The sequence below is a fragment of the Prosopis cineraria genome, unplaced genomic scaffold (assembly GCF_029017545.1).
Source record: "Prosopis cineraria cultivar Desert tree isolate PC_DT_omini unplaced genomic scaffold, ASM2901754v1 PC1, whole genome shotgun sequence".
NCBI lineage: Eukaryota > Viridiplantae > Streptophyta > Magnoliopsida > Fabales > Fabaceae > Prosopis > Prosopis cineraria.
In genome coordinates this window covers 36,426,225-36,437,250 of record NW_026555332.1, presented here as the reverse complement: position 1 = coordinate 36,437,250, position 11,026 = coordinate 36,426,225, and the positions used below count along the sequence as shown (strand labels likewise).

General features: G+C 30.8%; 1 pseudogene; it reads left to right on the top strand.

The window, feature by feature from the left end:
* Positions 1-2,205: 2,205 nt before the first annotated feature.
* On the top strand, positions 2,206-8,448 carry LOC129319898 (sucrose synthase 6-like; annotated as a pseudogene).
* The last annotated feature ends 2,578 nt before the right edge of the window (positions 8,449-11,026 follow it).

Below are 11,026 nucleotides of genomic sequence, written 5' to 3'. Positions count from 1 at the left end.
AATGTTAAGAAGGCATTATTTTTAAATGTTGACAGAAAAAATTATACCACATAAAAGTTTAGGAAATCAAATATTTTTGAGTGAATAGTTGAAGTGCCTTTAACTCAAGAATGCATGAAATGTTGAAGCCAAAGGAAATCTAGGCTATCAATTCATTTTTATCGGAATGTTTTAATTTTATTTCATTTAATTCAAGCCTGATTAAATATTAATCTAAGATATCAATATGTACTAATTCATTTTATCGGAATGTCTTAATTTTATTATTGTAGTTAGACTTATTTCAAGGGATTTGGGAGTAATTTTTCAAGAATATATGACTGAATATCATGGCTTAAATAATAATAATAAATAATAATAATAATAATAATAATAACAACAACAACAAAATCGAAGCTACACTAAGATGTATTCTTTGCATCCCTTAGTATGTTGTAATTATACATTTGTTATAGCAAGTACGTATCCTTTAATTTTTGATTCCGAGGAAGGCAGAAACTTGACGACACTTTGCTTGGTATTTGTTTTAATGTGTTTTTACATAGATTTATTTTTGCTGATAAAATATAATGTGTGCGTATCATATATATATTAAAAAAATTTAACGTCACATAATTGAGCTTTCTAAAAATTGGGCTAAAGAACAATTTTAGCGTTAAACTATAGGTTTAAGAGTGTTTAGAATTCTAAATTCATTTTCACTATAATGTTTCCTTTTAATATTAAAAATGATATAATGTTGTCTCTATTGTTGTTAAAATAATTTTGACAGTTAATTAATCAAAAAATTACATAAAAAATAAAAAATTACAGAAAAGACTTATACGATTACAAATAAGTATTACCATGTAAGAATTTATAATTTTGGTCTTTTGTGTAATTTTTAAAATCATTTTTTGTCATTTTTGGACTCATTTTCTATCATTTTTTTAGTTAATTAACTGTTAAAGTTAATATTTATTTACGATATGATGGCATTGCATAGTTTTCAAATGTTGAAGAAGAATATTATAATAAAAATGAATTTAGAGTTTTAAATGCTCCTAAACTCATAATTTAATTAACCCTAAAATTTTTTTAGAGAAAAGTTTAGGTTTTACCTCCCCAGAAGTTGTCTCAGTTGTCTGATACAACATTACGCGCGGTTTGTTCATGTAATAACTAATAAGGTACATTATCTTGCCATTGATCAAATTCATCACAAGCACACTTTATGTTTTTTTAAGCCATAAAGATGCAGAAATCTTAGGAGGAAGAAATACACAGTCTGCAACTAAATCCCTGACGTTTTCTCTAGTTGTACTCTTTCCGGTCCTAATTATAGAGTAAAGCTTTAATATTGTTTCTCTGTAATTACACCAGGTTGTAATTCTTTGATAAATTTTATTATGATCATTATTGAAAAGTCAAATATTTTTTTTTTTACAAGTTAAGAATAAAAATGAATTTAGAGTTTTAAATGCTCCTAAACTCATAATTTAATTAACCCTAAAATTTTTTTAGAGAAAAGTTTAGGTTTTACCTCCCCAGAAGTTGTCTCAGTTGTCTGATACAACATTACGCGGTTGTTCATGTAATAACTAATAAGGTACATTATCTTGCCATTGATCAAAATTCATCACAACACACTTTTATGTTTTTAAGCCATAAAGATGCAGAAATCTTAGGAGGAAGAAATACACAGTCTGCAACTAAATCCCTGACGTTTTCTCTAGTTGTACTCTTTCCGGTCCTAATTATAGAGTAAAGCTTTTATATTGTTTCTCTGTAATTACACCAGGTTGTAATTCTTGGATAAATTTTATTATGATCATTAATTGAAAAGTCAAATATTTTTTTTTTACAAGTTAAGAATATTAACTATCATTCGTAAGAATCTGAAATTGGTTAACTTTGTTTTTACAACTTCAACAATGATTACACAAAACGAAAAAAGAAGTAAAATGCATGCATGTAATGGTGAGTGAGAGATGAAGGAATAAAGAAAAGAGATATTTTTAACCCCACCCAGCCCACAAAACTCATCTTCCTCAACATTCTTTTCCCTCCACTTTCAAAAATCTTTTATATTCTTTTTCTTGCTTTTTAAAACCTTTTCTTTCTGCTCATTCAAATCAATCTGTATTATAAATAACACATTCCATATCAGTTCTCTATAATCATCTTGTGCTTGTTCTCATACCTCATTGGCTTCTTCTTCTCAAAATGGCTTCAACATCAAACTCTGCGTTGAAGAGATCTGATTCAATTGCAGATACCCATGCCTGATGCCTTGAGCAGAGTCGCTACTACATGAAGACCTGCTTTGCCCAGTACGTATTATCTCACTCATGTTTTCTTTTTCCTCTATTAATTACGTTTGTTTTATGTAATAATATAATCCCACTTTATGTATAAAAGTTCTTGAAAAAATTAATTTGCAAGTCTTTATAAATTTTCTCAATTTTAATTTTTGTCCCTATAATTTATTTTGTGTTTTAAACCAGTTTGATCTTATGTTTGATCTATCAAAATTGTTAATTTCTGAAGGTTGAAATCCTTAAATTTTTTCTTTTTAAAGTGAAATTAAGAACTTTGAATTTTTTATTAAAAGATTGTATAATTTTAGAATTAATTTCCTATTTTTATAAGTCAAAATTTACTTTTTTTATAACATATAACTCAAAATTTATATAATCATTAGGTTATGTGTTCTAAATAATTTTTATATAAATAAAATTTTCTTAAGAAAGTTAATAAAAATGTAAACATGTATTAAATTAAATTTTCTTTTTGACAAAAGCATGAAATCAATTTTCTATAAATTTTAAAGTGTTTTTGTTTTAGAAAATTTTATATTAATTAAATTTTAACCTTCAAGGAGTAACATATTAAATTGATCAAATTATAAAGGGTGAATAAAACAAAATAAAAATATAAGTACCTAATTTAAATTGAAGAAAATTATAAGGTCTTCCAGATTAATTTTCCCAGAATTCTTTGTATTAAAACAATATTTTCCTCCTAACCTTGTATTATCATGCATCTCCATTCCTACTTAAAATGTTATTATTTGTTATAAATATTTAAAATTATTAATTTAAAAAATTGTTAATATTATATTGAGTAAAATTTTTTGCTCCCCTTATAAATTTTTCTGGTTTCATCCTTGAGGACAATGTTGAAAGTACTTGAATGCAAAGTCAGAATAACTAATTTTGTAGAGGATTGAAGTGAAAATGTACTTAATTAATTGAGACGAAGATAAAGCTATCCTGACCTTTCTTTATTATACCATTTTGGCCCTTCATTTATTTCTATGAAATGAAACAGGTTTCGTGGAAGTGGGAAAAGGCTGATGAAAAAAAAACACATAATGGATGACCTGGAGAAATCAATTGAAGACATTGCTGAGAGGAACAAGCTCTTACATGGCTTGTTTGGTTTCATCCTAAGTACCACTCAGGTTCAGTTTCATAGCAAACATCTTTGTCTCTTTTTAAGGCACTCAGACAATTTATACATTACATTGAATGAAGTAACCTAGTTAAAACACATGAAACATTTGCTTCAGTCTTATGTGGTCTGCTTTCTTCTTTTCTGTCTAATTCGTGAGTTAGGTTTGCTGTTTTTCCTTACCCACATGACACTATTTATCTAGATGACTTGGGCTTCTATTTGTGCTCTTTTTTTTCCATCGCCTGGTATCCTGAAAAACCTAAGATATTACTGCCACTGGCTGTCCGGATCAACCTAATCCGAACCCCGCTATGTGGGACTGTTATTATCAATGACACCTCACACAGTCACACATACCTCGTGGTGCCTTTGACATTTTTATTTAAAATTTAAACTTCAAATTTCAGGATAATTGATTCAACTCTCTTGATTAGTTGACCAAGTGCCCCTCCTTCTATTTACTCGTTTTATTTTGAATGAATTGATGATTCTTTATATAAAAAAAAACTGAAACATTTGCAGGAGCAGCGGATGGGCATTGTTGTCCACCCCATGTTGCTTTTTGCAGTGTGAGACCTAATCCTGGCTACTGGGAATACGTCAAAGTGAATGGAGATGACTTGCAAGTAGATTCTCTTCAAGTTTCAGAATACTTGAAGTTCAAGGAAATGGTGTTTGATGAGAAATGGTAGAGTTATAATGGAAATTATTCACACTCATTAATTTGAAGGTTTAAATTAAAGCTCTTGAGATGAGATGGTTCTTTTAAAAAAATATTGAAAAATGGATTACATATTCAGGGCAAACGATGAGAATGCTTTGGAGATAGATTTTGAGGCTATTGACTTCTCTACTCCTCGCATGGCTCTTTCTTCTTCCATTGGAAAAGGTCTGGATTTCACTACCAAGTTCTTGAGCTCCAAGATGAGTGAGAACACAGAAAGTACAAAGCCATTGCTTGATTACTTACTAGACTTAAACCATCGTGGAGAGGTACAGTAGGCAAGAACTTGTTTTTGTAGATATAGATATCAGAGATTAATATAAAACAGTGAATGATTTTTTTTTTATATGATTCTGCAGAATCTTATGATCAATGACACTTTGAATACCGTAGACAAGCTTCAGATTGCACTGAAGGTTGCTGATGTTTATCTTTCTGCGCTTCCCAAAGACACAGCATACCAGAATTTTGAGGCCAGGTCAAAACCCATCCTTTTCTTTGAATTAATGGAAACCTAGCCATCTGGGAAAAATTGACTTAAGGCTAGGGAAAGCAATATATGTCGTAAATGATGTATATTTATAATTATAGAAGTTAGAATTTATGTATTCCATTAAAAGATAATTCTCTGTTCTTGATCTGTTTGAGCACATTATGAATGTTTCTTCTTCTCAGAAAACAATAGTAAGATTCAGTTTGATATAATGGAAAACCAGCTTTGCCCAACAAAAAAAAAAAAACAACACAACCGACAAGAATGAAGGATTCATAAACTACATGCCACTTTTCTTTTGGAACCTTCACCAGAACAATATGACTAATGATAAAACCCAAAAGCAATACTCTTTCAGATATTTTTCTTCATTTTTCCCAAGGAACAAAATGCAGATGAATGAACTAATCCTATTCTTGGTGATCTTCATTGCTGTCAACAGGTTGAAAGAATGGGGATTTCTAAGAGGATGGGGAGATACTGCAAATAGGGTAATGAGACAATGAAAATGCTTTCCGAGGTACTAGAAGCACCAGACTCTGAGAAACTGCAATCATTTTTCAACAGGCTACCAAACATGTTCAACATAGTCATTTTCTCAGTTCATGGATACTTTGGCCAAACAGATGTACTTGGACTACCAGACACAGGAGGCCAAGTATGAAACTCTCTTGCCTCGATGCTTCATTTTGCAATATGAAGTGTACTTAAGAAACTCAAAGTACCTTCTAACTGAATGATCTTTTCTCTTTGTTGGTGCTGCATTTTCTGATAGGTTGTTTACATTCTTGATCAAGTAAAGGCCTTTGAGGAAGAGTTACTCAATAAAATAAAGCTACAAGGCCTTAGTGTGAAGCCTCAGATTCTTGTGGTAGATAGGCTAAACAACAAATTTGCTGCTTCTGTTTCCTCTCTCATTTCATTACTTCCTTTTGCTTCCTCCTCTTCAGATTCTAAGAACTCTTGTTCTATTCACAGGTTACACGTCTTATACCAGATGCACGAGGGACTAAGTGTAACCAAGAATTGGAAACTATTGCCAATACCAAGTATTCCCATATTATTAGGGTTCCTTTTTGGACAGAGAAAGGAATTCTTCGTCAATGGGTTTCTCGTTTTGATATCTACCCTTATCTAGAGAGATTTTCTCAGGCATGCATGGCTTCATTTCTTTTCATAAGAGAAGACAATAAAGCATAATATTCACTTCTTTTTTTTCTCCTCCTGCATCATTACAGGATGCTAGTGAAAAGGTTATAGAATTTTTGGAAGGGAAGCCTGATCTCATTATTGGAAATTATACTGATGGGAACTTGGTTTCATCTTTAATGGCTAGTAAACTTGGTGTCCCTCAGGTTGAACTAATCACCCTGCTTGATTTTAGGCATGCTAATAAGTCTCAGCATTTCTCGCTTTGAACTGAAGCTTTTGATTTTATAACTAATGAAGGCAACTATAGCTCATGCTTTGGAGAAGACCAAATATGAGGATTCAGATGCCAAGTGGAAGGATTTTGATGCAAAGTACCATTTTTCATGTCAATTCACAGCTGACATGATCTCAATGAATGCTGCTGATTTCATCATAACAAGCACTTACCAAGAGATTGCTGGAAAGTATGTCTTTAATTTTGAATTTTGTCTATGGACTCACTAGAGTTAAAAAAAATTTAATTACTGGGAAAGTAACTCAAATATATTTGTTTTTATCATCAGCAAGGATAAGCCTGGACAGTATGAAAGCCACACTGCATTTACCATGCCTGGACTTTCTCGTGTAGTCTCTGGCATCAGTGTTTTTGATCCGAAGTTCAATATTGCTGCACCAGGAGCTGATCAATCGGTTTACTTCCCTCACACTGAAAAAACAAAGGCGATTAACCTCATTTCATCCTGCCATTGAGGAGCTACTTTACAACAAGAAAAAACAATGAAGAACACATGTGAGTCTCCTACCTGTTTTCTCCCAGCAAAATTTTTAGGTAGACCAAGTTAACAATAACAAGGTCCACAGATATGTCTTTAACACTTTTCTATAGTTTCACCTTTGACATTTTTTAGGTGTGATTAACTTGGTTTAAACATCATGTTTAGGTAAGAATCTTTCTTTTACTATATATATGTACCATAATGACCTCTACCAAACTGTGGAATGTATTGGCAACAGAGGGTTTTTGGAAGACAGGGAAGAAGCCAATCATTTTCTCAATGGCCAGGCTTGATACAGTGAAAAACCTCACTGGCCTAGTTGAGTGGTATGGGAAGAACAAGAAGCTGAGGAATTTGGTAAATCTTGTGGTTGTTGGAGGATTCTTTGACCCATCCAAATCCAAAGACCGAGAAGAAGTGGCAGAGATCAAGAAGATGCATGATCTGATGGAGAAATACCAACTCACGAGTCAGTTCAGGTGGATAGCAGCACAAACCAATCGCCATCGCAATGGCGAGCTCTACCGATGCATTGCAGATACAAAAGGAGCTTTTGTGCAGCCAGCATTGTATGAGGCCTTTGGACTCACAGTTATTGAAGCAATGAACTGTGGATTGCCCACTTTTGCAACAAATCAAGGAGGTCCTGCAGAAATTATTGTTGATGGCATCTCAGGTTTTCATATTAACCCCTACAATGGAGATGAATCAAGCAACAAGATTGCTGATTTCTTTGAGCAGTGCCAGACTGATTCTAATTATTGGAACAACATGTCAATGGCTGGTCTTCACGTATCAATGAATGGTAAAACTTCATATTTGTCCTTAATTTAATGGTGCACTCTCACTTTTTTTTGGGGCATACAATTCAATCTTTCATTCATTAAAGCACTTTCAGTGATGACTCATTGACTCAACTGATACAGATTCATTTTGCATCAGATAAAAAGCCCCAATATAAACCTTAATTTCATGAATTTCTTGAAAACGATGGAGATAATTACAAAAACCTTGATGGATTAAATTCTCAAACTTCATTTTATTCTGTCTCACTTGCAGCTACACATGGAAGATATATGCAAAGAAAGTATTGAACATGGGATCAGTTTATGGGTTTTGGAGAGGGTTTAACAAGAAACAAAAGTTAGCAAAGGAAAGATACATTCACATGTTACATAGTCTCCAATTCAGGAACTTGGTGAGTTATATTAGAAAATTTCAAAAACCCTCTTAAGATTTTGTTTCTTCCTTTAAAAATTCAATAATTGTTTCATTTCTTCGCAGGCAAGAAATATTCCTGTTCCTGTTGAAGAGCCTCTAGAAGCTGTAACAATGGGAAACATCAACCAAAAAGCCAACAAAACCAGTATCACAACCCAGAACACCATTTGAACCACCTCAAAAACAAACACCAGCATTACCATCTCAGCTAGCCCCAAGGCAAGTATTTGCTGCATGTTTCTTCAACAAGAACATAAAAATGTGGATAATTTCAGAACTTATTATCAAATCTTTTAATGCAAAGATTGACGTGTGAAGATTGTAAGGAATTTAATTTAAGATTGGTTTATATTTGCAGGGATGCTGATTTAGATCAGAGATTGGTTGAGTCTGAGGAAAGTGGAGGTGCAGGCTATGGATATTGTTGGTGGGTGTTTCTTCTTGCCGCTTTGCTCACCATTGCTTACTTCCTTAAGAATATGGACGTTTTATTCATATGGAAAGAGAGATCACAGAGCCAGAGGAAATGAACATTACTGTATATGCAATTTTATTTTTATTTGGGGAAAAAAATTATCTGCTATTCTGAAAGATACATAATGTAATGATTTTAATGATAAATAAGAATTATTTCATGGGAATAATCTTTTTCTTGTTGTAAGACCTTTTTTTTTTTAAATTTTATTATACTAACTTAAATATAAAAAAAATAATCATTTGATCTTTATAGTTTGGACTTAGTTGTAACTCACTTCTTGAACTTTAATTCAATGTAAATTTGACTTGATTATAAATAATTTTTAAATTTTGATCACTACAACTCAATTCTTATAATTACAATAAATCATAGTTCAGAAACTAAATTATAATAAATTAAAACTACAGAAACCAAATTATTAATTTTTCCTTAGATATATTTAGCTTGAATCTTATAGCATTTACTATAAGATGCACTACAATAAATAAATTTGCCCGATGCTCGAGAAAGAAGCACAAAAGAATACAAACAAATATGATCCATTTTCTTCTCTTATCCATTTTTCTTCTCTTTGAATATTGTTGAACACAAAATTGATGCTACATGTATATCCAAATAGGGCATTAACCATCTCGTTCCCTTCGTGCTTTCATTGTTGGTTCTTCTATTACTTTAGCCTATTCTTTTATCTCTTATCCTAATCTTTCATCAATTGAATAGGTAAATCATCACTTTCAATTTTTTGCTTTCACTTTGAATTTCAACTAAACTCTCTTCTTTCTTTGAATTTTTCACATTATGCAAACAATTTATTTAAATACATGAATTCTAAATTTAAAATTCAAATTCAAATCCATCAATCCAAACATTACCTTAAAATTGTTTTAATCAAAATTTAACATTTATATGATAATCCATCAATCCATCAATAACAATCCCTTTTGTCATAACACGCCAATGAGAGAAGAAAAGACGTAAGAGTAAGTTTGGCATCACAAGAAGAAAATATTATTAATCAATTTCATTCAAACAATACTAAAGATCCATATCCTCTTTGAAGCCATAAATAGCTTCCAAATAATAATAATAATAATAATAATAATAAACCCTTGTGAATCCATCTTCTTTGAATGAAGCATGGAAGCTGCAAAACAATTCCAGCTTTTGTTCCCTTCTTCACCTGAAGACACTCTTGAATAATTCTATAATGTATGTGATCCACCAAATTAACTAAAGGATTTTCAGTGGCCAATAAAAACAAAGGACTTTTTAGATAAAAAAAATCTCCTTCAATAAATAAAATATCATTGTGAAGGTAGCTAGAATTAGAGTCGGTAATTTAAATGGGACAAGCCAAAATTATATGGGTTGGGTTTAAAATACTTGAACATGTAAAAAATCAAATACCCAAATGCGGCCCTAACACCTTGGGCTTTTGGGCTTATTCGTGTTGGTCTAAATACCCAAGTTATTAAATATTATTTTATTTATTTTTTTAGCCCAATTCTCTTTTTATCTTACAAAGTTAATATTTTTTTTAAGCACATAACACTACAGTACACCTTTTCTTTGTCCTTATTAAAGAGAGATCAAGCATTGAAAGAGTAAAAATAAAACAACATATAAAACATCTTGTGCTTATTTTTTTCTTAATATTTTTTAAAAAGTATTCAAAAAAAACAATTAAAACTTTAAAATTTCATTTGGGAATGTGAAATGTTTGGATTGAGACTTCGAAAGAGAGTTTGTAACAACTAAGTGGAAGATAAAGTTAAGGTTAATTTTTTTATTATAATAAAAAAATTAAGATATTCTAACTAAGCCTATTTAAATTTAAGTTTGACTTGAATTTCTTAGGCTCTTTAGACTGTCTGAATAAGCCCAATATATATATATATAAATTTTAACTCTAAAACCAACTTTAAAAATTTTCAGGTCGGCTTGCCTAGTTGATCTGAATTATCTCTTCTAGCTAAAATGCTACCTCCAGTCACACACAAAAAGTGTACTCCAACAGGAAAAAAAAAACTAACTTATTTAAAATTCTTATTGATAAATTAACGTTCTGCCTAAAAGATAGACAAAAAGAGGAAAGAAAAGAAAATAACAACGTGGTTGGCAAAATGAAGACGAAGGGATAGAGAATCACCCATTTGTCCATTTATATAATACTAATACAGTATTACCCATAAATACATACATGGAAAGGTTTATTAATTAAATTGATATATTTATATATAATAATGGAATTGTAACAAATTGTATGATTTTTCTAAAGGTGAGTGAATATGACCCAAACTAGTTGATTGAAATAGGGAAGAATTCCATATTGATCCTACGTATAAGATTAATTACATACAAGTCTCATCTACTTATAAATATTGAAGTTAAACATGTAAATATAAAAGTTTGACTTGTAAATAAATTAGAAAAATAGTAATTTTTTATTTAGAACCTTATTATAATTCTCCCACAAAATAAATAAGAAAAAATATTACTATTGATCCCTATATTTTAGCGTTTTTTTATTCTTAGTTATACTTTTTTGTTGATTTAAGTCTTTTAAATTATATCTGTCTGTAACATTATTCTAAGGACTTAAAATAGCAAACATGTACATAAACTTTGTTATTTCTTCTTTGTACAGACTTATTAAAATTATGTTAAGTTGTAATTAGTAGAAGACAAAAAAAAAAAGTTGGACATTAGATCAGAATTTTTAAATATCAATGAATGAAGCTTCA